The sequence below is a fragment of the Pipra filicauda genome, unplaced genomic scaffold (assembly GCF_003945595.2).
Source record: "Pipra filicauda isolate LSUMZ 115617 unplaced genomic scaffold, ASM394559v2 scaffold1_size10287979_pilon, whole genome shotgun sequence".
Lineage (NCBI taxonomy): Eukaryota > Metazoa > Chordata > Aves > Passeriformes > Pipridae > Pipra > Pipra filicauda.
In genome coordinates, this window is record NW_024104310.1 from 10,136,396 (window position 1) to 10,162,889 (window position 26,494).

General features: G+C 41.5%; 1 long non-coding RNA gene across 1 annotated transcript; it reads left to right on the forward strand.

Moving 5' to 3' along the window:
* On the forward strand, positions 1-23,995 carry LOC120323149. The gene is made up of 3 exons (XR_005563336.1): positions 1-417; positions 6,041-6,098; positions 23,956-23,995. It is a non-coding gene; the product is annotated as an uncharacterized LOC120323149 (long non-coding RNA).
* The last annotated feature ends 2,499 nt before the right edge of the window (positions 23,996-26,494 follow it).

Genomic DNA, 26,494 nt, shown 5'->3' on the forward strand with positions numbered 1-26,494 from the left:
AGACCTGAGGAACAGGAAGGCAGACGTCTCATTGACCAAATATAGCAGATATCCTCCTTTTCATGCAGGGTCCTGGGATTGTGAACCACATGAGGGCTGCCCTTGACAACAGCCTGGCCTTGAGCTGTCCCTCCCGGCTCTTACCAACCAGCACAACATGGGGAAGCAGACCATGAAGTCTGGCAGAGCCAAAATTAACCAAACATCTGGACCAACCAGGGAGGGCAAAATAGCATTTTTCAAAGACCACCTTGTTCTCCCTTTGCCTTGCCCTTTGGGAAGATAGGACTGGCCTTTCGGCAGCTAAATCTCTCCTTGGAGGATCTTCTAAAAAGGCTTTGAAAAGTCAGATTCAGAAAATTCACCCTATGCCGCTCCACACACACTGGTGATACTCAAGGCACATCTGTAGAGCAGGTAAGCTGTTCAAAGTTGGATGGACTTGGGAAGACAATTTAGTTTACACGTAATATTGTTATCACATAACTCAGAATAATTATCACATTTGTGTTGTATTTTCATGATATTTGCTTCACTTAAATTGTTGTTATAAAATAATTTTATGAGTTATGTTGCTATACTCTGCGGCGATGTAAGGGAGTTTTCTGAACTCAATGGTGAGGCCATGTGATTTAATTGCCACACTATTTGTTAATTAGTCTGGGTGAAAATGCCAGCACCTGAGTGTGTTTAGAGAGTGGGCGGTGAGAATTTAGCTTTCTGTGAAGTAGTTCCAAATGCCAGAGAGCTTGAATTTGTGGTTCTGATTTCTTGATGTTCTTACTTCTTTAGCTCTACCAGCCAAATAACTAGCATTCAAAGTTTTCATGGGCAGAACTTTGCTTGTGTATCTCATGCATCTGAGTTGAGGAATGTTGACCTGATTCATCACTGGATCACATCTTGTGTAGTGCAAGTGGGTTTGGATCACTCTCAGACCAGGGAGGTGGGATTTTATGCATACTGTGAGGGCTTGAAGGGCTTGAAACAGAGGGGTCACCACCAGCCCCCTCAGTGTCTAGCTGTCATAGCTGTAGAGCAAGTTGCTTCATATCAAAGGTAGGCTTGAATTCATGTAGTCTTTGGGCAATTTCTGGTGATCAGACCTTGCAAACTCTTCATATAGTCTTGGACCTGCAGGAGAATCTGAACAAGGCAGATATACCAGACAGCAGAGATAGTGTTGGTCATGCATAGTTTGTATTAGATATGGGTAATGATGTACAATAACACTGGCTTTTTCAGAGACATGTAGTGCTGTTAATGAAGCTTCTGATGGGGCCCAAGGAGCTACAGGTCCTTTGCTGGCTATTGAACTGGTTTTAAGAAGCAGCAGCCACAAGGCTGTCAGTCTTCTCAATGTTAATATGCCCAGGCCTTGAGCTACAAGTTATGTTTTACATTATGTCTGTTATTTCTGGGCTAAGAAGTTTAAAGTTCAAACATCAGAAGAGTTTTGTATTTTAGGGAGCAGTAAGGGTATGCCACACTCTCATGTTCTTTCTGATGTTACAAAGTAGACTACGAGCTGGCAGAGTCAGTCACAGCTTTTAAACAGGATGGATGAGAAAGTAGCCATGCTTCTGTCATGTTTTGGAAATACAGGATAAAACACTCCCTACATAATACATGTTTTGATGACTTCAAGGCTTAAGGAAGACAAACAGATCTAGAAAGGATCTCTTTGCTGCATCATAACAGAGAAAGAAACAGCCTGGCATGAGAATAACTTGAGGGAAAGGAAGTAACTAACCCAGTGGTGGACTGATGGTTCCTTCAGTGCAGTCTGAGGCTGCAGGAAAGACTGAGTGGCTCAGTGCGAGATGAGGAAAAAGTCCTACTTGCCAGCAGTCTCATGTGTACACACTCAAGCTTATCTGGCTCTGGTTTAATTTTCCTGAGTTACTATTTTCAGCCCATCAGCCCACCATAAAGGTGTGACAGAAAGGAGTGGCTAAAAATTATCTCTAAAATCCATCATTACAGCAATTTTCTTACATCCACAGGAACGGTCTTCCTTTTCACAGGAATAAGGGTAAACCCTGTGTCTATTTCATCATTGTCTTCTACTATATTGGCCATAGATGGCAACAGTAAAGATGACATAAAAAGAAGTCGCTCACACTAGCAGGTGGGAAAACTGCTGAAATAATTACCCTAAAGGTAATTATTTCACTGGCATTTCAGAGCAGAGTCTGCTTATATGAGAGGGAAACTGCAAGTCACCTGTGCTTAATATTTAAGTTCACATTAATTTATACACAGTGGGCTAAATCGTGCCCTCATTCATAGGCACACTGCCCCACAGTGATTATGCAAGAGGAACTGAGTGGGGAATTTGATTTAGGGTGATTTCTTTTACAATAGCACCATGAAGTTAAGTTGGTATAAATGCAGAGGGAGTAAACCTACAGAAGAACATAATCTAGGGTGTAAAACAGCAAGTTTGGGCTATGACACTGTCAATAAAAACTCAACACCTGGACAGGGTCCCTGTCCAAACAGAAAACTCTCCCAAACATGCTCCAGTCCATCAATCTTCTGCAAAGCCACCAGTAGCAAGAAAAGGGCAGGATGCTCCCAGGCATCAAGAACCCTCGTAGGCTAGCAAAGCTCCAGCTGAGGAGCAGAAAAAGAGAGAGAGAATAGGCTGTTTAATCACCCTTCAGATAAGATAATTGTGGCTCAAATTCAGAAGTGTAAGGTAAAAATTCACTACATGCATGAAACTAAAACTACTTCATTTCAGGAAAGCTGGCAGAGTGTTTCAACAGCTTCCTGTGGCTTAGCTGCTATGACACAGTAGGAATAACCTTTCTTCAGACTGGGTCTTAGGAAGTATTATGTTTCATCCTTGCTGAGTGACCTGCATTTCACAGGTCAGATGTAAAAATTATCCAAGACTCAATTTTCTCGCCCCTTAGCATGTTGAGGGTTTGTTAGTGTACTGGGTACTTGGCACCCAGTGCTCACTCACCCTTCCTCATTCACAGAGCTGTCCACTTCCCTGTGTGTCTGACCACTGACCAAGAGGATATTCCAGATCCAAAACCTGCAGAAAGGAGAACTCTTCCCTTCCCTTTGGATCAGACAAAGTGGTTCTCCCTTTGCCCTGCAGGCACGGGCAGTGCAGGCAAGGAGCCAGCCAGACCTCCTGCTCCATCTGTGACACAGGGTGCAGGAAAAAGCTCCATTCTTAACAGAGAGTCTTGTTCCAACTTGTGACTATTGGTGCCAGCAAGGCCAGGTATCTCTAGGGGTGGTAGTGCCTAGGAAGGTTCAGGGCATTCTATTAAACAGGCAACTGAGAAAAATCAGCATGAACCTCAGCATTAAATTTATTTGTGTTTGTGTGATGTTTCCATCAGGGTCTCATGTCAAAAAAAGACATTGAACTGCTACTCTGGCTCAGTCATGACAGTTTGAGTTGCATATCCAACACTGGGATCCCATCACAATGACAAGTGATGGTGCCTCAGAGAGTATTTCTTGTGGGCACTGTGCTCAAATAACACTTCTGTGATGGGGTACCACGTGGTTTCCAAATTGAAAATATTCTGATGGTGGAATAATACTTCTTTTCCAATCTTTGATATTCCCAGGTGCATAATTAATTTTTATGGGGACATAATAATATGGTATCCTATACACAATTACAATGTGTGAAGTCTGTAATTTTTTTTTTTTTAAATCCTTTAAAATAAGTTGAGAAATAGCAACAAAGAATTTGGAAATTTTGCACGTTGCCCAAGGTACTTTCTTGAAATCCAGCAGCAGCAGCCATGAGCACATGGGTTAGGATGTTGGATATTTTCTATTCTGGTATCAGTGCAAAACCAGAGAGAGGGAGCATTACTGGCTTTTATGTTCAGGACTTGTCCTTATAAGTGAGTGACACGAACCACATAGCTGTACATACAGTTACCAGCTACACAACAGCTTTAACACAGAGATCACATTGTGGGTTTTTTCAGTATAGCTCACAAATGGCCTAAGAAATGATACCTGTAATTCTAAAAATACTGAAATTGGTCGGGAAAATGAATTATTTAACGGAAGTTTTAGAAGAGAACTGCACCAGAGTCCAGAGCTTTTTTGAGAACCCCTTCTGGCACTTGGAAAAACAATGGTTTGGTTTTTTTTTATATTTTTTGATTACTTATAAGTTGAAATACTTTTAGTAGGTAGCACTAAACAATCAGAGAGATTAAAAATAAATATTTTAATTTCATTACATTTCAAATAATCTGAACACAGTTTTCTTACTGAGAAAGGGGTTCTCATTAAAAAAAAAACCACCAAAAATTCATTTCAAACTGGACTGTTGTCTTAAACCAGCACAAATATTTATTCCCTCACTGCCTCTGTGATGTAGCTGTGGTTTCAACTGATTGCCATTACTGTTTTTTCATGGATATTTAGGGGTAGACTCCTTACTTAACACTTAACCATGCAGTCAGGTGCTTGCAGGACTTCTTTACAAACTCCTGAGCTGCCTTGTTCCTGATAAGCTGTGTAGGAGTTGGGCATCTGGAAACCTCTGCAAATCCCTCTGCCTGTGTACACTGGAAGGACCTCAAAACATTTAAAGATCTGGCAGTATGGATGGGATTCATCACATCTAACACCAGCCACCAAAATGGCACATGTCTAACTTAAGTGAACCACCTCACACCCTAAAGGGAAGCTCGGCCCTGGCAGAGGGCAAGGCATCCTCCCTGCAAAAGGCACCCAGCTCTGGACATGGTCAGTCATTTCATGCAGGTTTCTGACTCTTTCTGCTGACCTCAGGTGCAGCTGAGATCCATGGATTAGATGAGAGGCTTAACTTTTACAGACCTAATTTATGGGAGATTAATCCAGCACTAGGGTGAGGTATGGTACTGAGTTATCCGTACAATACTGTTGCAGGCACGTGTAACTAGTAGCTAGCACTGCCTGAATGTTTATTTTAGTCAAAACTTAGGGAGTTAGGAGTCAAAGTCACTGACCTTTACTCTTCTCCTTGACCTTGATCCAGCTGAAACCTGTAAAAGAGATACTTGGTGCTAAAACCAAAAACTCCCAGTCAGGGCAAACTCCTAGTTGCTGAAGGTTTTGCGTAAGATCACTGTGGGACCTTCAGGCAGGTAAACAAGTCACAAGGCAGCTTAGGTGTGTGTAAAATTACTATGGATCTCTTGAATTAAGTCCAACTCATCTCCTTTTTATATCAACATAGGGCCCCATAGGCCCAAGGCTGTGCTTATGCTTTTCCAACATAAGCATTTTTCTGTGCACAAAAGCTCCATCTGACCAGAATGCTACGGATATAATTTCTAAAGCTTTTTGAGATCCCTGGGTTAAAGGCAGTGTGGTACTATTTAAACTGCTGCACTACTAAAAGTAGAACTTCAATGACAAACAAATATAGTTTTGATAATTATTTGATATGATGGATTGGTTAACAATTGTCTTGCAAACAGTCAACAGACTAAATTTGCCTTAGACCAGTCTTTACATCTGGGGCTAGCTGTCCTCCTCACCTTTCCTGGAATGCCAGCTATGATGAGCAAGCTATTTTCAGTTTCTTATTAGGAAGCTGCCTTTGGACCAGTTCCTACATTACTTAGCATTTTGCCTGAGTAGCAAAATCAGAATCTGGCTGTAGAAAACCTGTTTTCTTGGCACTTTGAGCTGATTCCTTATTAGTGTAGTTACCTCTAATATCTGCTATGTGCTGTCTGCAGTGGCCTGTGTAAGCACACCTCTATGAAGATGGAGTTGTTGTGACACTTGTCTCATGAAAGAGCCTCTCCTGTTCTTCACTTTGAAGGTCCACTAAAAGGTGTGTCTATGATGACACATCTGTTCTGGTATTTTTTTTTTCTTCTTTCTCATATTAAAAAGTACCGTGATAAGTTCTTGTCGCTGTGCCAGGACGTCACTCGATACATGTAGAGGAGAAACAGTTTAAAGCTACTTGACTAACAGCTTCCTCTGTCAAATATGACATTAGAGTTATGATTGTCTCTTTTTTATCTCCTCACTTTGATGACAGGCTTATCTGAGGTAGCGAGACAAAGAGCGAAGTTGATTCAGCCTACCATGCTGTGCAGGTGAGAGTTTTGAGATCAAGTACAGCTGTTCGAAGGGCAAGTCCTAGTGCTGAATGACAGCTGCTTTCATCAGAAGCATGGCTTCTTTCTTTCTTTCTTTCTCTCTCTTTCTTTCTTTCTTTGTTGTTTTTTTGTTGTTGTTGTTGTTGTGGGTTTTTTTGACAATGCCAAGAAATTCAACTGAGGCTTGAGGAAGGTACAAGATAAAATATCAAAATATGACTGCCTGTGTAATAGTGTCAGTCTGAGCTACTGGCTCCTTTTGACATTCTTAGATCAAATCAGATGCTTTTAGAAAATCAAATGTGTTATTGCTGATTCTGGTCAGGAGTGGATCTGTTTATCAAACCCATGTGTATCACACCCACTGTAAGGCTGCATGGAATACTAACATTTCTGATTTGTTGCTAGGAAAGGGTTGCAGATTGCTCAGTTCTGTGCTCTCAGTGAGGGCTTTCCAAGATCACGCTTTTCACCTTTTTTTGAAGAGCAGCGTGATATTCCTTCCTCCTCTCCTTCCCTGCCCCTCTCACTCCCTGCCTCTCTACCCCACCTCTCAAAACCCACTGTTAGTGATTTGATAAGTTCATTAGCCCACTCTTCAAAAGCCCTCAGATAGTGCACGTTATTGGGACTTTTGACGTGTGGCTATTTTGAATTTCCCAGAACACTCCCATATGCAGATGCAGCATGAGGTTTTGCAAAAAAAGCACTCAGCCTTTATTGCATGAACAAAATCTCCCATGTAAGCAAGCAAAGAAGTATGTGCTTATCCAAGTATTTATCTATGCCTGCAGGTATTTGAAGTTTGTGAAGGAGTGCAGGGTTTGTACATGCACCGGTTGGACTATACGTACATGTTATTAAAAGCTGAATATACCTAGGGCTCTCTCTCACTCACTCTGCCTATCCAGGAAGGAATATATATTTTTTTAAACCTCAGGTTTTCTTGCATTCCCTGAATAGAACAACCTGATTCCTACCTTAGTATTTTCTTTCTACTTGTCTGCTATGTCATATGCTACAAGCATATCACCACATTCATGCTTTTTATTATTTCCTCTTACTTTTCTTCAAAGACCATTCAGGCAATCTAACTTCCTGGAACTGAAAGATCCTGGCTGTGTAACACTGGAAAGTCTTGAGGACAAAGACACTGCTTTTCTTTTCTGTAATACACATCAGCCACATCTCTGTAGAAGTAACTTTCCAGTATGGTTTTCCCACCAGCAGGAGACACTGATTTTTCTTCCATGAAACGTGTAAGAGCCTTGGAGTTTATTTTAGGTGAAAACAATCATTCATGTCATCCAGTAAAGGCACTGGAAATAAGAAAAGTATTTGTAGCCATTACAATATTCCAGTGTATGGTACTTTTGCAGCTATTGATTGATATTCACTGAAACCTAGAGAGAGTAGATTCTATTAATACCAAATCTACCTATTAACCTCTATTAATATTAAAACAGGACTGAAAGAATCATGTGAAGTCAGAGGGCTTGTACATATTGTAGCAATGTCTAATATTTATACAAATACCCATTGCATGAGAAGAAAAGAAAAAATGCTATTTTCTACTTGCATATATGCGTTATAAATTGTAACATTACACTATAACAAAGTTACGAACTAATACACTTGAGGAAGAGAGTGAAGCTGTGAAACTATTTGTGTGTGTTAGGAACATGCTCTTTCTTACCCAGATCCCACCACTGAAGTCATGCAAGGGGAAGCCCTATACTCCATGGGACCCTATTCTCAAATTCAGGACCACCAGTGCCATATGCTACGTCTTCCACCTCATGCAAGATCACAAAATGTAAAGGGATGTAGGAAAAGAGAAGTATGTGCCTCATCTTAAAACCCCCTGGAGCAAGAGCAAGGCAGGGTTGCACAGCGGTCAGGAGTCCAGAGCTGCAGATAACCAGCTCAACACTGTTTTTGTTCCATTGAAATTTGAGGTAGTGGGTACCTAGATGCTTTTGAAAAATCTCAGTATGCCTCAATTTGCCCTTCTTGACATCTAAATATCTTAAAAAAATATGGCCCCTTAATTTTCAACAGAGATTTCCAAAATTAGACCCTTTCATTATTACAGCCAGAGTGATAGCAAATTGCTACTGAGGAGCTTTTCACTGTGGCCAAACCCAACAATAACAATAAAAATCTAATAATCCAAGCAATCGACTGCGTATTGAATAATTGTTCTGGGGGCACAGTGTAAATAGCACAATTCTGGACATACTAAAGAGACTGAAAGATTAAAAACCTAAATGAACACAGAAAATGTCTGTCACGTCAGATACATCAACTCTGCCAGTCCAATACATACACTTAATTAAAATGGTTCAGCCATCTGTCCAAGAGGGTGCATGGGAAAACTTTAATTGATTGTCTCAGTTTTTCCAAGTGATCAGGAAATAGGGCTAAAGCTAGCTCTCCTGGAATGGATTTAAGAATTATAAAACTGACAGTTGGGGAATTTTCTGCCTTAGCTATTTTAAGCCTCTCTTATTTCTCCCCACAACTTTGACAGAATTGGACGATTCAAAAAATACAGATGCATCTGAAGTACCAAGAAGGCAGGTGAATGACATCCCTGGGTGACAGCCAGGCCTTGTGCCTGAGGGGCGATGTGCTGTGAAGAAGGGTAGGTGTTTTCCTGCCCTCCCTGGAGGGCACTGCGGCGGAGCAAAGGAAGCTTTCATTTTCCACTGGGGCTCTCCAGGAGCTCAGTGATGGAAACAACTGAGAGGGCACGCAGGATCCCTCACTGCTTTTTTTGCCTCTCTCGCCTCTTGATCGGGTGTTTGCTCTGTAAAAAGATGCAAAGTCAGAGCTGTGTTCACCTGAGTGTGGCCACCTCACCTGGAGCTGTGCCTAATGTGGTAGATCCTAGGATGAGATTCAGGTCATCTAACTTCACCTACCTAAAAGGTGAACCTACCAAAGGTCTAGTCTCATCTGGTCACCTTATGAAATCAGTGAAAGAAAGGCCCCCTCTGAAGGTGAGCAAAGCTCCTTTCTGTAAATGCTCCTGCTGAAGGTCTCCAAAAAGACATTAAGTCCATATAATTGTTTTCCCTAAAAGACAACCTGTAATCAATCACTGAAGACAAGAGACCATCATCCATGCTTATCTTCATGGCCACTGGCTTTTCCAGATCAGATTCTTCCTGCTTGTTTTTTTCCAAATTCAGTCTTGGGGTTACAATCTAAGGTGGCTTGCTTATCTCCTCCTTTGCAGCCTCCATTGCCCTCTGCCATTTATTTACCTCCAAAAGATGAGGTTCTTCTATCAGCCATCTTCACAGAAATTTCCTCAGAGACAATTTAATCAGCTTTGGGGGGAAAGTGCCATAGATATTCATATGAAAATATCTGTATGAGGAAAAAAAAACAACAGTGGCTATTCTCTTGCTCCTAGGAGAATGTTTACCAGGTGGCCCAGGTCTCTATTGCCATTCACCAGCCTCTGAAATAACAGCCTCCACTGATGAGGGTGAAAAAAAGCTCCACAGAGCAATCATTGAAGCAGGGATAGCTGACACAGAAGCAATCCCTTTTGTAATCACCCCCTTAGGCCCTTCAAAACCTGGATGGCAACAGCTCAAACCCTTATCCAGGGCCCTCTCACCAGCCCTGCTCTGTTATCATGGCTGCCTACTCTCACCAAGACACACTGGCTCCAGCGGTATTTTATATTCCTTGTTGTGGGAAGAGGCTTATGCCTCCCCATTGCTTCACTAACAGCTAGGGGAGATGGCTGAGCAAGTTGAGCAGTGGTAGGAGCAAAGCGAGTACTCCTTCAGCCTGCTCAGTAGCCTCAGGAAACAGCAGGGTTGGGGCACACCCTGCCCGAGCAGGGGAATGGAACTTCAGAAGACTACCTCTATCCCTTTAGACCACGAGCAATCTTCCAGTCCATTCAGGTGTTTGCAAAATGGACAGACTACAGGAATCTTTGGTATCTGTCTATGAACTGGACGCAGTCACAGCAGCCAGTTAACACGCGTGTGCTGCTGGGAGGTGTGTGTGATGGCACTACCACGGAGAGCTTCTGAAAGTTGAAATGCACACCAAGGCTTCCCTGAGTGCCTTGGGAACCCAGCTCTCTCTGTGGTTGTCTGCTTCAAGACCTCAGGTTCACGAAGAAGTTTTAAATGTTTGTTATGTGTGTGCAGGGAGTTCAGTGACTGGCTAATGGGTGTCAGGTGACCAGCAACATGCTGAAAACAACCATTGATCAGAGCACTTTCAGAAGTGTTCTTATATTGTGGGGTATAGCAATGCTTTTTACACACTTGTCCCAGTTTAGCTGCAAAAATCTGGGGAGACAGCAGTCAGGTGGAAAGCTTGTGGGGAAGGCTCATGAACTGGGAGGTTGTGCTAGGTTTGCTTCCCTGATGCTCCAAGTAATGTCTTTTGACTTTGTTGATGTGCCCTTCGTCTGGTCTCCAGCCTCCATGCCCATTCTTCCCTCTTCTCCCACCATTCACCCTTGTTCCATCTCACTCCCAAGCTGCTATCTCTGCCCTGAGCACAGAACTCTGCCCTGTCTCACAAAACCAACTGTCTCTAGTGTTGCTACCAAATGAGCCTAAAGCCATATATGTATCTTTTAGCAGTGCCCACGCCCTGTGCCTGACCACCCACTCTGTACAGTCTTCTGTACCTTCTTCTATAGTTTTCTGAGACTCCACGAACAAAACTCACTGTTGTCCTGCCCTGGCTCTTTCTGGTTGTGCTGTTCAAAGCACCATACATCAAGGTGTTCACCCACCCAGAGAGCTGCTTTGGGGGAAGGTAAGACATTTTGTCTGCGCTTGAAAAGAGGACAACTTCCACTCCTGAACATCAGCCCCTGTGCCTGTTACACTGTCCCACCAGCTCCCAGTGACAGTACGGTTCCTCATCAATTGTTTTTTAACTTGGTGGCCTTTTCCCAGCAGGGTCATAGTATCTATTTGTGTGTCACTGAGACAATGTCTTCTAGCCACATCAAGCTTGATGCATTATTATCCTAAACCAATTTTCTCATTTCATTTCAGGAATACAATTGTGCTATTTGTTTAGAAGCTCCTGCTTCCACTGACAGTAGCTACTGCTTGCTGTAAATTACACTGTATTATGACATTTCATTTTTCTGATAAAAAAATGAATTGTCACCATCCCAGTCTTCTGGTGTACTGCTTAAGTAGTTAAGCTCTTTGGGTAAACTGGGGAGAGTTTACAAGAAGACATATCATCCTTAATATTTAAAATACACTTTAAGAGGAGTGACTAATTGTGTGGGAATAATGTCATCGCTATGTTTGCATTATAGTTCTATGATCAAAGAGAGACTTCTAAGATATAATCTAAACTCACTTAAATCCTAATGAGAAATTACATGGGAATGTTGGTATTTCAACAATCCACAAGAGTAGCTGAGCTCAATTATCCTGATGTCATAAGGGATTTGTTTGGATAATTGAGACTTCTGACCATTGAGACAATGTTCATTGTAACTAATAGGCATGCAGGGATAAATCTCTATTTTGAGGAAGAGGGAATTGTACACAGCTACAGCTTTGAATAACCAAGTTGTGCTGTAAACCCAGCTTGTATCCCCATGGATCCATGTGGTTAATAAATAAGTAACAAGGCAGGCCTGAAACTCCTCTGAAGGATTCGTCAATTGGTTCGTAAACACGATCAAGTTAGCACAGAGATAAATGGCTCCACCTGTTACCCAGCCCTGCAAAATTTATCAACTTGAGATTAAAATCTCTTTGCCTATCCTTATGATGAAGTTCATAATTATGAAAAAATGTATCATATATTACTCGCAAGTCAAAACAAATACTATTCCTTAGATTAGTGGACCAGCACAATTACACAAGTCTGCCTAATACTTTCTCCTTGAATTAATTAACAGAGTACAAAAATGTAGTAAATTCTTTATAAGGGTGAAGCCTTTTTACACTTGCTAAAGACATTTCTGACTTTCTGGGTCTCTTTGAGCCAAAGTAGGTATTGGGGCCAGCTGGACAAGATTCACTCCATGCTCCCATGGTTTCAGAGTCATCCCAAGATAATAGAAAGCATGGAGATGGGAGCAGAGATATGGGCAAAGAACTCACTGTGTTTGTATCTGAAGACTGTGAAAATAGGTCAAGTAGGTTTGTTTGTCTGTTAATGAAGTCTGTAAGAGTTTTCCCATTTCTTTTTTAGGAGGAGGTTCTTCATGTAACACTTAATAGCATCTGACTGGCTTAGAGAATAAAGCAAGAGCTGAAATCTTTTTTAAGAGCACCCTAGGATCACAGATCTCACTGAATGTTAGTAAAGGCTATGTTCACAATTCACCTCAACATTTCTGAGGCCTCTGTTTTAAGTAATGAAGATTTTAACATCCTTTATTAGTGTTAACAAGCCAACAGTGTAGAGAATAAAAAAAAAAAAAGAAACCCACAGAAAAATGAAGAATATCTGAATATCTTTCTGCCACTTTATATCCATGACACTTGTATGTCTGCATGACATGGTACTGCACGAACTTCTTGTTATTCCCTGTCTAAGGTAATAAGAAGAGGAATAAGAATTATGGGAGGAATTAAATAGCTTGCATACAAGAAGAGACTGAATAGACAAGGTTCCTTTAATTTGGACAAGAGAAGATAAAGAAAGGATATGATAAGAGATCTAAACTTACATGAATGCTGTGAGGAATAGAAAGAGGAAATAATGAGTCACTATTTTTGTAATGGCAGCAGGTTCAACATTAAGAAAGGAAGACTTTTTTTTTTTTGCACAATAAAACAATACTGACCTGCTGTTACAGGATATGGTGAAGCGTGGAAAGGCAGTAGATTCAAAAAAGCTAGAAAAATTTCAAATGAGACAAAATGGAGAGTGGTGGCTATTGAAACTGATGATCCCTGTGCAGTTCTGGGTAATGGAGACCTTTGTCTAACGACTGACAGAGCTGGAGATCAGATGACATGATACCACTATGTTGTACTTTGTTTCTTAAGCTCTTTCCTGAATATCCACTCCTGAGTGCTGCTGCAGGCAGCAGAATACCTTTCTGACCCTGAGTCTGTGCCTGTGAACTAGACAGGCCAGGACACAGGCAGGAGAGCTGCCAGAGTTGGTTTATTAGTCTTGTCCCTGGTACAGGTTTGACCTGGGCCAGCTGTGAGAAAACTTTGTTACCAAGGAAGTGCACAGGAATAGTTTGGGATGTTCAGACCAGTAGTTATTCATAATGGGCAGTTTTAGTGTGGCCACCTGTTTGGAGGTAAGACTCTGCCTTCAGGGAAAGCAAGCTGGGCAGTGCTGGTTGGCCTTGAGGCCCAGAAACGTTCCCTGTACAACTGAATTTTTCCTGAAAAGTGTTGGCTGTGCTTACATGACTGACCACAACAGAATATCCTGTAATACAGAGTGAAGGAAACCTCTGAATGTGACCCTCTTAAGGCTTCTTTCATAGACACGAATTTCAATAGGAAGTAGAAGATGTTACTGAAAAATGAGTTCAGGTGACCTCAGAATCCCTAAGAAATGACCAGACTTCAGGAGACACAGTCAATGAAATGTGGGTGTCTCATGAAGATGGTGGTAGCAAAGGGTTATTTAGAATTTGTACCACATTTTTTCATGAAGAGTAGGAAAATAAACGAGTCCTGAACACATCCTTTAATTTCTTACTTGAATCAGTTTGAAATCATAATTAAAATCACAGCTGATTAAACATGGATTTATCCGGTTTCCTAGTATAAGGTTCAGAAATTACCGTAGGCAGTATATGGCCCAGTGCCAGTGCCACACTCTAAATTAACCAGGGGAATCTGATTTTGTATTGTGTACCACTCTACTATTAAGAGGATGGACAGACATGTTAGACAGGACTTGTTCCCACTTGATTGATCCTGGCTCTGTACTATTTTGGAAGTTAAGTACTTTAACCTTTATCCCATTGCTGCTTGGTGTGATGTAATAGTAGAGCTCCTAAGTGCATTTCTTGTCAGAAGCATCTTAAATCATGCACAACTTAATCGAGCTATTAAAAAATAAAATTTCTTCTCTTGCTTAGTCTATTTTCCATCCTCAATGACTGAAGTCCGCTAGTAGAAGTCAATCATATTAGGGAGTGATTGGCTTCTTGCCTTAGTTTTCCTCATGGAACCACAGCTCACCTTCTCTTTGTGTGCTTCCTGGGGGTCTGGTCAGCCAGGCTGCATCCCAGCAACAGACTAGAGGCATCACTTGAATTTCTAGGGTCATATCTGGGACTCTTCCCGCTACAGACTAACAGAGTTTGGCAAGGAAAAGGGGAATGGCTGGGAATTCACAAAGTCTGTGTGAAGCAAGCAGTGTCCCACTGGTGGACTCTCTTGTTTGACCCACTTTCAGTCCTTCAGTTTTCATGTTGCTTTTCTTCTAAGGTAAACACGCTGTAGATCTCATTCTGCACCATCTCATTCATTCTTTATGAAAGGCCATGGGGGAGTATATTCAGATCACATGCAGTGGCACTTTGCATTGGAATTGATACCTTCAGTGTCATCTACAGTCAAGAGACTGGTAAGACAGAGACTGGATTCTTGTCCAGTCACCACAGAGAGACAGACACAAGTTCTGAGTTATGTGTTTAGTCCAGGTGGTCTAGGCTAAACCTCTATTTCTGTCTGAGACCTGAATAGGGCATGATATCACCTATTCGGTTTATGATTCATGGTGTATCTTAACTTTCTGACTTACTTTCAAAATAATGCTCTTTATGCCAGATTTGCCCCTTATCTGTTCTAGTCCATAAGGTCATAATGGAGGAGATGCATCACCCTGGAGATGGCATCATTAGTTTCCACTCTGGGGTCGGAAGAGGCTCGTCAGAAGAAGGCACCAGATACTATTAAGCCTTCAGTTGTCATGGCTACCTTCCTTCTGCCTCACTCATAGAATTGCCTTGGGACCTTTAATGGAGAAGACACTGGAAATCTTGCATTGTTGCGACTGCTTTTTAACAGATTGTGAGGTCCCTGGGTTTCTGCATCTTCCCTGGGAAGGTCCTCAAGTTCCCGTTGGTCATTCACAACAGGAAACAAAGGATGAGACTTGGTTGAAAGAACAGCTGTGAAAAGAGAAGAGAAAAGGAGTAAAAGGCAGAAAAAATTGGTGAAAACAGAAATACATCAGTCGAGGACAAAGGTGTAAGGCTGAGGATCAGGAAATAATGCAGTTTGCAGGAGAGAAAATGGGGAGCAGGTTGAGAGAAGAGCAAAAGACATCAGAAAAGAGAAACGAAGAGTAGATCTTCTTCCTTTCTGCCAGGCTGTATCACATAATATATGGAGAATTAGGATTTCAGTGTTGTACAGCAAAGATCTCTTCTCCAAAGCTGAAGGAATTGGCTCACGTCTGGCCCTAGATCCCTCTCATCCACTGACAATCACATATGAAAGACAAGGTGAGATCACTGCACTTTTGCTTGTTTTCCCTAAGAGAATGAAGGAAGACAGGGGGAACCTGGTGCCCCAAATGGCTTCAGACAATCTGAGCCCATGAGCTGCTTAACAAGTTAAGCAGTGAGGACAGGGAGAGCATTGATCCAAGTGTGCTGTCCCCAGAGACAGGCACATATAAATGCGAAAGTTTCATGCCTGTTGGGGAGCTGGCTGTCTGGTATTGCTGTACCTGAGAAAAAAAGCAAGAAGATGGGCATTAGATGCAGAGGACCTAATTTGCTGCACATGTATCACTTAGCCTAATCTAATCTAATACATTCCTATACCTTTATCAAAATGCTTGTTGTGCATTTTAGGATTCAGTAATGAAAAAACACTATGGGTGTTCTTATTCAATGATAAATTTTTACAGGTTATGTGGATTACATTAGTGTAATTCAGTAGTAACATGTTACAGATTCATCTCTTTCCTGGAATAAACTTTGGGCTCTCTCTCTCCAGCAAAAGCACTTAAGATATAGGAATTCTTAAGCACTGAAACTTTAAGCACTGAGGTCACTGGCCCACTCTGTGTGTCTATGCACACATTGCTTGACAAGGGTCATAGGCAGCAAGTAAGCCCAGTCAGTATAGATTACCTCTCCATTTTCTCATTGGCTAACCCCAATGTATTGCCTTGGATTAGGTATAGGGAAGCCTTAAACATGTTTTTCTCTGAAAACAAACATTATAATTTTCAACATTGCTGTAGAAGTGGCGGGGATGATGAGGCACTCAAATATTTGTGACTATTTTTTTTCATGAAGGAAAGATCATCCATTGTGCATTTAACTTACCTACATGGCATCACTGAACAGAAAGTGCCTCTGAGTGTGTAGGATAAATAAAGGACATGCAGGCCGATTTTTAGACTTGATTTGCTTACTTGTTTCCTATGCTTGTTCTGTGATTGAATGATTTTTTATTTATTTTCTTATTAGAATATTAATTAACAACCATTTATTTTCTTGAGATTTGTTTCCTCCTCAGAGACAAACAGTGTCTGCTGCCTTTTTCTCTTAATGTATGAACCATTTGCTACATGCTTACAAAATGATATCGAGTGTAAATCTAGTCCTGATAAGCAACCTTGACAAGGAAATTACTTAGCATTCAATGTTCGTAGGAAGGGAGGGTGGCAGAGAAAGAGAGAGAAGCAAAAAGAGGCAAGGGGTGAGATCTCAAGTGAAATCAGCACAATGTGCTCTTTTAGGATTGGTTCTAGAGCAGATAAGCTTTCTGTTCCTCCATAAAAAGGTCAAAGAGTCTCAGCATCAAAACTGTATTTACCAAAGTTTGCTGTCATTTGGTGAATTGATCACACATACAGTAAACAAACCTTTGTAAATATGAAACCAGATTAGCATTTTCAGGTTTCTCAAATGCAGCATTCTCTATAAAATGGTTGGGCATTTTTCTTAGACATTTAAATCCTATGCAAATAGTTACAGCAAATATATGAATCAGAAAAATGCACTTTCAACTGCAGTGACCACTCCTTTCTGTATATCCTTTTATTTGAAAATAGGCAAACACAGGACTGAGTTATTTCTATTTGTTTTTTCTGTTGAATGTTTTTAATGGTTTGTACTGACGGAGGAAAAAAATGATGTTTAGTTAAAGTTGATACAACCCACAAGTGGACATGTCAAAACAAGCTATAGAAAGTTACTTTTGATGTGTTTTATTGAGATATCTATGGTACTTTCCAATTGCCTTATGCCAAAAAAGGTAGCTCTGCTCAAAAATTATTTCTTTGAAAACCACAAATACAACTTGTCAGCCTTTTAAATGTGCTTCAGTATATTTAAAGAGATCCTTCTTAAACTACCAATTGTCTACTGCTGGGGAAAAAAGACAAGTAGTACAAGAAAATCAGGTCAAAACTCTTTACATGAAGTACTTGATTTTATTCAGGTGGTGATATCAGGTCACTGCTATTTGTATGTGTACCCACGTGTGTTTTTGTCTTCAGTAGATGCATGTGCAGGAGTTAAAAAGTAGCAGTGCAGAATGGCAAATTATTATCTCTGTGACTGTTAGTACTCTGAGACAAAACTACAGAATATCTGACACTCAGATGTCCTTTCTATTTTAAGATTCTTCCTCTTACAGAAGAGAAGTAATCCAACCTGGAATTTTCCAGGATTTTCTATTTCCTCCTGTTTTAATCAGACCTTAAAACTGCTACAGAGGAAAAAAAAAAAAAAAGAAAGAAAAAAACACACCTCATTCTCTTTCCGTACACAGAGATATGGTTTTCCCCACCTTAAACATACATGGTTTGAGTTCAAAGGCTCAGCTTCCTGAGTGATAGTGAAGGTCTGTTGTTTAGCCAAAGGATCAAGAGGATACTGGGCTCTGAGATGTCAGAGAGCGTGTCTAGGCAGGGGTGGGAGGTTTCTTGGTGGAGGTGGGAGGGATGGTAACCTTGATACTTAATTACCCCATCTTATCCATGGTTGCTGTAACCACAGGGTGAGAAAATGGGAAGAAAAAAAGCCTAGTAAAATGGCTTGTGACTTTTACAACTAGAAAGCGTGTGAGACTGGGTGTCTGTGCATCCCCCTCCTGCTGTGGTGGAAAGCTGTTTGCCAGGGCCCTGCCTCTGAGGGAGCAGGTCCAGCTCCTCCAGGAGCCTCAAGAGAGCCACCCTCGCCCTCAGATGCTGAGGGACAGATGAACACACACACCTCTGCTCAGCACCACTGGGGACATCTGTGGTAGGTGCCAGCAGGGCTGAAGGATAAGCCCGAGGTGATGCCCAAGGAAGAGTTGGACACCACCAGCCCTCCAGGAATATCCGCTACAGTAGTGCAGGCACAAGCTCAGACTGAAAAAAAAAGGAAACTTTCAGGGATAGGAGCTTCCATGGAAAGCTCTATAGACCCCAAGATGTAGACTCCTTTGAAGTGAAAGGCCAACTTTTTCTGAAAAACATGGATCTCAAAGAGCCCTCGCACAGCCCAGGAGCCTCTGCCTGGGTGAATGGGAGACACTTGGGCCTGGTCATGATGATTAAACTCACGATTAAAGTTGGACATAGGGTTAATGGTATGCAAATATCAGTTAAGGAAGAGCTTCCCTATTTTATTCAGGGCTGCGAGTTGTGGGATGAAGGTCTAATTCTGCAACCCTTTTGCCCCTGTCAGAGGGTGGCCCACATTCCCAAGGCTGAATGGGCAGGTAGGCTGTATCTATATGCCAGGAACAGACCCTGACATGAATAATCTGTCTGTACTGGGGGTTTCCTGGCAAAGGAACTATCAGCCAGTGTAGAGCTCAGGTGCATATACCCATAATTGTGAGGAGGCAGATGAAGATCCCACAGCACAACAAAGGGTCACAAAGATTCCCCAGTAGAAGGCCAATGGACATGGCAACTTAGAAACCTATAACAGATAGTCTGTATCCTGAAGAGCTTCCTACAAAAGAGACATGAGACAAGGAGAAAGGAAGTGATGGTTCGAAGGTCCAAATTAGCTCCTTTATCCTTTGACTCTCTTCGCTATTTATGCCCAACAATGTTCTGTTTATCAGACTCCTGGTCTCCACTGGATTGGTGAAGCCTAGCAAACCCTCTGTGTCTTCCTCCCATCCACAAAACTAATCATGTCAGTGCTCTCTGGAAATACACAGACTTTTAAGGGTCTGTATATATATACATATATATATGTGTGTGTGTGTGTGTGTGTGCCCTTGCACAATGAGCCCTGCTTTAGAAAGAACTGGAAATAGCTAAGGCATAAAATCCATCATGAGAAGAGGAAAAATTGCAAATGACTTTAATATGTACAAAATATCTACCTGTGTTTTGCCAAAACTGTTATCATAATATATTGCAGTGTCTGATAACTTAGACAGCTTTTAATGCACTAAGGTGTTGTAACTTTCACCATTTCTGTAGAATCAGAATTGTTCAGTTTGGAAAAGACTTCTAAGATCACAGAGCACAATGGTTAACACAGTACTGCCAAGTCCACCACTAAGCCATGTCCCTGAATGCCACATCTACACATCTTTGAAATACCTTCAGAGCTGGTGACTCCACCACTTCCCTGGGCAGCATGTTCTGATGCTTGACAACACTTTCTGAGAAGAAATTTTCCTAATACCCAGTCTAAACCTGTGAGGTCATTTCCTCTTGTCCCGTGGCATTTTACTGGGGAGAAGAGACCAACCTCCACTTTGCTACAACCTCCTTTCAGGTAGAGAATGATAAGGTCCCCCTTGAACCTCCTTTCCTCCAGGTTAAACACCCTCAGCTTCCTCAGCCAACCCTTATAAGACTTGTGCTCCAGACCCTTCACCAGCTTCATTCCCCATCTCTTTCTCCCACCCAACTTGGTGTCATCTGCAAACTGACTGAGGGATCCCTACTCAACTCCCACACCCAGATCATCAATAAAGACATTAAACAGGACTGTCCCCAGTACTGAGCTCTGGGGAACACACTTGTGACTGGCCACCAGCTGAATGTAACTCCATTCACCACCGTTCTCTGGCCCCAGCCATGCAGCCAGTTTTTTACCCAGTGAACAATGGACCTGTCCAAGCCATGAGTAGCCAGTTTCTGCAGGAGAATGTTGTGGGAAATGGTGTCAAAGGCTTTAAAGTCTGGGTAGACACATCCACAGCCTTTCCCTCATCCGCTAATATGGTCACCTTGTCATAGAAGGAAATCAGGTTTGTCAAGCAGAACATGCCTTTCACAAACCCATACTGGCTGGGCTTGGTCCCCTAGTTGTCCTGTATATGCCACATAATGGCACTCAAGATGATCTGCTCCATGACCTTTCCTGGCACTAAGGTCAGGTTGACAAGCCTGTAGTTCCCTGCATCCTCCTTCCAGCCCTTCCTGTAAATGGGCATCACATTTGCTGACTTTCAGTCAACTGGGACCTCCCCAGTTACCCAGGACTGCTGGTAAATGATGGAAAGTGGCTCAGTGAGCACTTCCACCAGTTCCCTCAGTACCCTTGGGTGTATGCCATCCGGCCCCAGAGACTCGTGCATCTCTCTGAGTGATGTAGCAGATTGCTGACTGTTTCCTCTTGGATTATTGGTACTTCGTTCTGTTCCATGTTCCTGTCTTCCAGCTCAGGGGGTTGAGTACCTTGAAAATAACTGGTATTATTATTGAAGGCTGAGACAAAGGAGGCATTAACTACCTCAGCCTTTTCCTCATCCTTAATCACTGTTTTCCTTGTATCCAGTAAAGGATGGGGATTCTCATCAACCTTTCTTTTGCTGCTAATGCATTTATAGAAGCATTTTTTATTGCTTTTTACAACAGTAGACAAAGTTCTAGCTGGGCTTTGTCCCTTCTAATTTTCTCCTTGCATAACCTCACAAGATCCATGTAGCCCTTCTGAGAGGTAAGACCCTTCTCACAAAGCTCATAAAGTCTCCTTTTTTTTTTTTTCTTTTACCTCAAATTCCAGACAAAGCTCCCTGTTCAGCTAGGCTAGTCTTCCCCACTGATTTGTCTTTTGGCACATGGAAATGGTCCACTCCTCCATCTTTAACATTTCCTTCTTGAAGAATGTCCAGCCTTCCTGGACCTCTCTGCCCTTCAGGATTGCCTCCCAAGGGATTCTGTCAACCAGGCTCCTAAACAGGGCAAAACCTGCCCTCTAGAAATCCAAGGTTGCAGTTCTGCTGACTCCTGCTCCTTATTTCCCCAAGAATCAAAAACTCTATAAGTTCATAGCTGGTTTACTTTTTTATTAGCTGCTTTGTGTTTTATCTTTTGATAGATGTTGGTGGCTTTTGTGCCTTTGAGCCCCTTGAAACATAAATCTGCTGGTATAGAAGATAGAGCTATTATGATAGGATTAAGACACTGTTTTCCTCTTAATACAATAATTCATTAAAATATTTTTTCATTAAACTGCAAAGTACATGTTGCTGACTTTTTTTATTGCAAGTGAAGACTGTATTGACACTATTATTAAAATGTGTTCACAAAGAAGGTTGGGTTATACTGTAAAAGTGGCATTAAAACAATACAAACAACTCAGCAAGAAAGAATTTAAGCCTTGATAAATTAATCTGTATATAGCATGACACCTAAAGGAGAGTGAAACAGCCTTAAACACATTCTTAAATAAGAACGCCTGTAACTTTATATCAGTATCTGAGGGAAAAGGGGTTGCAGAACACTAGTAGATGTAACATTTACTGTAATGTATTATGCCTGTTGACTTCTGTGAGTAAGGATTTTGTCTAGCATTAGGTGTTAACAGGATTGGGCCTAACCTGGTTCCTCACAGTAGCAAAGCGTGCTTGCTGCAAGCCACTATCTGTCAAAAATGAGCAACTGCCAGCACATGAGTGAGGTTTGGCTCTTCTGTGCAGCAAGGAATTCAGAGGACATTGCTATTTTTTGACAGTGGAAGGAACAAGATCAGGTTTTAACTTGACTGCAAATTAAGAGCTCACTGAGCATAAGAAGAATACTCCTGCAAAGAGCAAATAAGCTGAGCAAGAAGAATTGTGTGCCTGATCTTGCAAGGAGCCTATTAATGGAGTCATTAAAAAAAGTCATGTTCTGCTATTGGTGAAAGCGTTGCCCATGACTCACGGGCTGTATCAGTACAGCATGTGGTTCTCTGCCCACAGCCAGCGTAGCCGGTGAGCTTGACTTCTGTGCAAGTGTTTCACTGCCATTAAAAATCAGCCTGTCTGCCCAGTTACTCTGGCTGTCTGCAGTTACCCCTGGCCAACCCTCATGGATTTGGGATATCCAGGAGATAAATTGCTCCCATCCTTGCTACTGTGCAATCTCACAGTCAGCAAAGTAGGTAGATCCAGCTGTTAAAGCCAGCTGTTGAAAACCACCTCTGATGCCTCCAGATCCCTGCGATATTGACTCCTTTTCTGGGAGTCATGCCACAGGGCTTGGCTCAGCCAGCATTTCCTCCTTCTTGCCTGTTTTCTCCAGCACAGCACTGGAAATCCCCACTCAGTTCCCCTCTCCCCCAGCCCACGCCCCCAGGGCCAGCGTGCACCCATCCACCCTGGCTGATACCTTCCACCCAACACTGCTCTCATTGTAGCTTCACAGATTCCACGCTTCCCGTGCATGAGTCTGCAAACTCATGGGTGTTTGCTCTATGTGTGTGCATGTGAGTGTGTTTGGGGGGGGAGCTGATCCATCCCTCAGAAGGAAAGGTGGGTGAACCAGCCTGGCCAGGAGCTGCAGCAACATGGATTTCATCAAATGTGGAATCCTTACATCTCCTTGTTCTCTGTTGTCCGCTTCCACCTATTTCGATCACTGGCTGGTCTCCAGGGCAGAGTGAAGGTCAGAGGCCCTCTCTGAACTACACGTCTGTGTGCATATCCATCTGTTATCCTTATAGCCATACAACCCACTTTTAATAAAGCTTGGTCTTTGTACTTCAGTAAGGCCAACATAAAATGTTGAGAACCTGTGAAGCTACCAATAAATTGTAACATTTAAATGTAAGGAGCATCCATTCCATTAATTTTATTTGCTGCATGGTCGCAAAGTGTTTGAAATAGATTCTGATCATGTGCCACTTCTTGATCCTTAAGTCTTAAAGGCTCTTACAGAAAGAGAAAATAGATATTTTGGAACAAAACCCGAATTATGATAAAGCAAGGTTTTAGAAAGTCACCAGTGACTATGAGATGCAAAACAAAAAACAAAATATGGGGGATTCTGAAATGTGGTAACAAAACTTCAAAGTAAGTTCAACAAGAAGAACAAGTTCTTGATTTGATGAATCTCTTAAAGCTTAAGACAAGAACTGATAAAATTGATATTTTTTTCTCATAAATATTAAAAATATTCATTATTTGTCTAAAACAAAATAGTTTTATTTTGATTACTAAATTTTTAAACTCTCAGAAACAAGGAAAAAAGAACATCTCTAAAGCAAACTTAAACTATATAAAAGTCAAGTTAAACTTTTAAAATACAGACAAAAATTTGTTTGATGGAAAGTACCTTTGATCAAAAATGTTTAGGGAAGTTTTGTTCCACCTGGTAGCCAAGTAAAGCAGACATGTATTTGTTATTCCTCTTATGCTTCACATGTCAGACTGGGCCTTATTGTTGTCTATATATGGTGTAGGCACATCTGTATATGTAAAGTGCTGGATGGTGCAGTAAAGTATTTGTGAAATGCTGCTGGTGATTGGACATACGGATTGGATATATGCAGGATGCTGATCAATATAATAATCTCCATGCACTCATGCCTGCATTCCTTTTATTAAACTTTCTTACAAGTTTCACTATTAATTTCCTAAGACTCAAAGGTAAGAACTGAGAAAATACAAGCTGTCTGCCTACATTTACCTTCTAAGACATGTTTCTTTTGCTTTTCCTGCAGGAGTGCAGGACTCGATGGGAGAGAAATATTTTCAACAACTGTATTTTTGTAAGTTTTAAACCTTTCAAATTTACTTTTACCAAGTAGTCTTCCTCTGAGTCACCTGCCTGAAGCTGAAATATGCAGAAGAGGATGAAAAAAACGGTGAATCTTTACTCTTCCTGAGGGATATTGCACTTGTGTGGAAGGAAAACCAGTAGCATGGGCATGAACCTCAATGCTCCCAAACTCAATTGCTTAAGAGCTGGTCAGTTATGGGAGGTTATAGACACACTCTGTTGCAAGACTCACTTTCATCCCAAAGCATCCCTTTTGGTAATCTACTGCAGCTGATGGAAAAGGAGGAAATTTTAAAATGGTCTGCTTAAGAAAATATGAGAAAAAAAAATGGTCAACTCTTCCTTACCTTTACTTAAAACCAGAAATTAGATGAGAGGGATGAAATTGCTGGTTGGTCAGGGTAGAGAAGGGTCAAAATGTTTCCACCGTCATTTTACATGCCTGGGGGAGTGAGGGATGGGAGAGGACCAGGGACATACATGGTCTTCTGCACCACCTAGATCCACGGGGTTGCAAAAATGGGAGAAATAGTTATAGGGTCAGTCAACAGACTGCTGGCCACCTCTAGTGGTCGCAGGTAATTCATACTTTCTAGAAACATGCTCTTGATATGTACAAAGGCATTTGGCACTGGCTTACTCCCTGAAATCTGGGAAAGATCCAAACTGCCTTGCTTAGGGAAGCATTAGCAGTGCTTCTTCTGAGCTGGGACAGCCTCCGCTTCAGTTTCTCCTCAGTCAAGAGGAGAAATGGCCATTAAATTTACAGCACTCATGAGTTTGATGGGAATGAGAATGAATTCTCTAGCAAGCCAGAGAAGTGTGCCATTTCTACCCTTTACTTTGCTCTCAGTGGGAACACTGCAAACAGCCTGCAGTATGGAAATGGCAAGGTGGACAGACATTTGGAGACATGTACAATAAAGGAGAGCATTAATTTAAGAGATTCTGCCAGAGTGCACCAACAAAACTGACTGCACTTAAACAAAAAGGGGCAAAAAAAGGCAGAAAGATAGAGTCCATTCCCAGTCTGTGGAAAAGTAAGACGGTCTGAAAGGAATTGTCAACTTTGGTGAGAAAGAGAGCTGCACATAAGAAAAATGTAACTTTAAAATACACAACCACATGATGTCGGGTATGCTTAATGGAGGGAAGGACTATATTAATCTGTTTGAATTGCTAATTGGGGATTTAGTTGGCTAGATTGGGGGTTATAAGATTAAGGCTTTTATTCTGTGTTTTTGTTCTTTTCCAAAGGTAGGAATCCTCCATAGATCCCTGCTCTTGGGAATCTAATGCCCTCAAATGCACAACTCGGCAGCCAACGAGCAAGCTGATAAAGCATTCCTTGCAGATACTTAATGGGTACATTCTGTATCTCCGTCTGCATCTTTCTGTCTGCCTATCTCTTTTTTTTTTTTCCCCTTAGCACACTTGGAGGAAGGTAAGAAAACAAAACAAACTGAAAGAACTACCTCTTCCCTTCATGTTTATAGTTGCTTTTCCAGAAGTCATTTCCATTTATGGAAATAACTTCTCTAAATTTCTCCCATTTCAAGGGTTCAAGATCCCTATTTTATTTCAAGCTGCTTCAGCTGAATAGGGCAAAATGGAAAAAGCCTACAGGACATCAGGACATGCTGCACACTTTGGGTGATGAGGCAGCTTCATGCAAGGCAGGTCTGACATGGCAGGATGCTTTCTGCATTGCTGGGTCAGCTCCATCACTTTTTTGGGCACAGATAGCAGAGTTCACTGGAGGAAAAGCAGTTTACATTACCCTCCAAAACTACAAGTCCTCACCACAATTGTTGTGGTACAATAACTGAAATAATAATAAGAGTGTGGAACAAAGGAGAGCCTTTATTGTAAAGAAGATAGCAAGGGGTAGTTTTTAATTTTGAGGTTATTAATTTTTGTACAAAGGGAAGCTGATAAGGTTGTGTCATTTGCACATCTTCCAGTAGAGAGCTAGGACATTTTAAAATCATTGGCTCATTCTTTAAGAAGGCAAATACAGTAAAAACATATTATGTAGTAAAATTACTTCAAAAGTTCTCAGTTCTAAAATATATACAGAAATCCTCCTCAGAAATATTGTTTCAATTATTACCTGTATTTCCCCAAAAGTAAAGGCAACATAGGTTCATATCATCATAACTCTTTTTTGCAGCAGAAGTGTCAGAAGAGACATTTTTTTTTCCTCAAGGAAAATTACTTTAACTTCTGTGTTTGGTGAAAATGAGGTAACTGTCTTCAGCCAGTGGGTGAAATAGAAATTCTTCAGCTACTTTCTTATTTACTTTTGCAGAGAGCTTCTCTGCTGGGTACAAATAACTACCAAAACTGCCAAAGTAATTTGTATCTTGCTGCTAGTGTACTCCAATTGCCCAGTGTTTTGCAACTGTTCAAAAAACTGCGACCATACTTATATAGGTAGAGTACTGCTGACTCCCAAATTGCCTCTTTACAGTCATTTG